Consider the following 3,588-nt stretch of genomic DNA (forward strand, 5'->3'; position numbering starts at 1 on the left):
TAAGCTAGTGTTTGTCTGTTTGATCATTTGATTTCGAATTTTGTCCTTTTGAGGCTAACTAAGGTGCTGAACTCCCATCATTTCTGAGCACTATTTGTAACTGTAAATTCTACTTAATTACTTATGATGGTTATCCTGGAAGCAGTCTCTCTACCCTTAGATAGAAGTACACATCCCAAATCTCGCCTTTGATGGGATTAGGTATGGTTGTTGTTGATGATGGTTGTACAACTAACTTATACCCAGGACTTGGTATTGCACATATGTACCCATTGGCTTCCTTTGTTTTGGGGAGGGGAACATATGTATGCAGCCATTGAAAAGGGAATCTCAGTGATTAAAACTTGCATGTTTTAGGTAAAAGTAAGTAATGTTAGCAATCATCCAAATATTTATTAAAGGTAGCATAAGGCATGTCAATAGGCGGGATAGAATAAGTAACTCCCAATATCAACTTTGACGGGTTTTGGGCCCAATGCAGTCTTTGACGGTGCATGGGTAGTTTGAGATGTACACAACCCTAAACCTACATAAGGTAGAGAGACGACTTTCAGAATTTAGCGGAGGTAGAAAAGGACCTCTAGCCTTGACGAAGATAAGGATCGAACCTTGACCTTTGTATCCAGGGGCAAGGGCTTTAACCACTTGATCTGATGCTCATAATTTTCCACTTGGATTGTTAATGTAATGTTATAAGATTGTTCAGATAAAGTCTGAGATTAAGGTATGGAAAGGTGATAGCTTGCATTATAATATACACTTTGAATAAGTTTGTAACTATAAACGGCTCGTGGCTCCAGAGGAGGGCATTTTTGTGTTCTACACTTCTTTTTACTTACTGCATTAAGAATGTTCTCTTCTTAATTTGCTGAACCCTTACCTCAAAGTTGGAATCCTTTTTTAATCAGATCTCATGGCTGAAAATTTCAAGAAGTAACAGACCGTATTATGGTTTATTTGTACCTGCAGCTTTTCTACTCTGCCTAGCATTATTGATAGGCACTATATTTATCGGCAAAAATCATACAGAGGTATTCATATCATGTTAGTCCATGTCTATCGTACTACTTACAAATGAAATTAGTTATCTAAGATGCTATATGTTGATATTTCATATTAATCCTGATAATTCTTTTCATACATTTGATACAATTGGGCGTTCCTTCGCAGAAATCTTGAAATGGAGCATAGACTGTATACGAGGTGCACGCTATCAAATATAACAAGTGAGGTTTGTTTTTCTTCCATGTGGATCTATTATGTTGAGTACAACCCTAGAGGTTTGGCTCTTGTGGTATTGTGATGACCCACAATTGGGTTGTGGGTTCAAGTTCCATGGTGGACAATCAGTAAATGTATATGGAATGCGTGTACATATGTTTAGTTGCCTTTGCCTTTGAAAAATCATGTCGAGTAGAATTGTAATATGAACTGTCGGACTTTATATTAAATCCTGCAACATATATATAGAATACCTTATTGTCATTTTTAATCACTGAGTCACAAACTAAACATTTCACATATTCGTTATATAAAAATTTGCATAGAAATCGTGCGGGTTTTTTATATGAAGGAACCCTGTTGAACCCCTGTCACAAAAAAATGTGATACTGTGAAAGCATAAGCGATTTATCCGTACTGAAAACTTCGTTTTCTCTAGAAATTGCAACCACAGCCCTCTCCACAACCGCAAGCACCAATGGAACAGCTAGCTCCGCGACCTCAACTGGAACCACTGAAACCACAATTGCAGCCATCGGCACAACCACAACCAGATACTGAAACAAAAACACCATCATGAGGAAGAGGATCTTGTTGATGACATCAACATCATCATCATTAAACCAGAGTTTTGCTGAGAGATGGAATCATAGCTGGTAGAACAAGCTTCCTCGTAGATGGATGATCGAAGTGAAGAGGCAATATACATTGGAGTGTTTATCGGATTGGTAGTTGGTTAAATGGGTAGGTTGTTCTTGAACATTCACTGGAGAAGAATTATCAGGAGAGGATTGAGAAGAAGAATCATTAGAGAGGATGAAGAACTACTACTTGAAGAAGTAGCAACTTGCTCAACAGAACTGATGATGATTCATGAGGTTGTCAGGAACTGGATCATTGTTCGGAATGGTTCAATGATGACTTGGGTTCCATCATGAACGGTTTTGAATTGTAGAATTCTTCAAAAAGAATGTCTAACTCATCACTCGTTGGAGCTGGAAACTTCTTGAATTTGGATGCTAAAGTAGAAGTCCTTGATGAAGTCTTGAATCACTTGGACCATTATTTGTTGGTAGCAAACTTTCTGCTCGAAAATCATGCCCGACATCTCATCAAACCAAACATTCATTGTTTCTTGAATCGTATTTGTTCGGCGATGTAGACGATAAGCAATTGATGTCTTGGAAAACCAACAAAGTAACCTTCATCACCTTTCTTCTCGAAATTTCCAAAATTCTCCCGATCATTCAGAGTATAACACAACACACCCAAAGATATGAAAATAGTTGATGTTGGGTTTCGTTTGTTAACAACTTCATAAGGAGTCTTCTCAAAACGCTGATAACAATGGACCGATTCTGAGTGTGACAAGCAGTGTCAACAGATTCAACCCACATATTGGAAGGTAACTTAGAATAAGCTAGCATGGTCTTGCAGCTTCCACAAGCGTTCGATTTCTCCTTTCAACGACACCATTTGTTGTGGGTACGAACCGCAGAGAATTGGTGAGTAAGCCTTTAGATTACAAAATTCATCAAACAGGCATTTTTGAACTCAGTTTTGTTATCGAACGGAGTAACGGACTGGAAGTGAAGATTTACTTGAGTAGAAGTGATGAAATCGATCAAAGTTTGAGTTGTTTCATCCTTGGAGGCAAGAAACTTGACCCAAGTATATCTTGAATAATCATCAAAATAACCAAAATGTATCTCTTCCTATTTCGGCTTTGAACTTTCATTGGTCCACAAAGATCCATGTGAAGCAAATGAAGAGGTGCTAAAGAATTTGGAGATTTCTTCGTTATGAGCAGCTCGTTTATCTTCCAATGCACAAGAAGGACAGACATGCTCATTTCATACTTATAGTCTGGCAAGCCTTCAACAAGATGCTTATTGACTAAAGTATGTGTAGAAAAATTTAGGTGAGAAAGTCTTCTATGCCACAAACCAAGAATTCTTGAAGTAGCCTTTGAAATGAGACAAATATTATCGTTGTTGGTTATCATTAAGATTGACGTAAGAGGTTATCATCGCGGTCGCCACAAAAATGTCAACTCCATCTAGAGTTTGAACGTTGCAGAGAGATTGTCGAAAAAGAACTTGAAGATTGTTGTCACAGAATTGTCCAACATTGAACAAGTTATGACTTAATCCTTCAACATAGTGACTTTCTTATGACAATTCCATTGCGTTCAATGTCGCCATAGCCTAAGATAGGAGCAAAATGTTGTTAACACCAAACCGAACAGTCCTGAATTCCCATAATCGTTCGATAAAGTTCTTGAGCAATGCTTTATTGCCAGTCATGTGTTTGAACATCCGGAACGAGTATCCAAACACAGATGGTTATTTCTGCAATCAAGAAATT

This window comes from Erigeron canadensis, chromosome 6 (genome assembly GCF_010389155.1).
Source record: "Erigeron canadensis isolate Cc75 chromosome 6, C_canadensis_v1, whole genome shotgun sequence".
NCBI lineage: Eukaryota > Viridiplantae > Streptophyta > Magnoliopsida > Asterales > Asteraceae > Erigeron > Erigeron canadensis.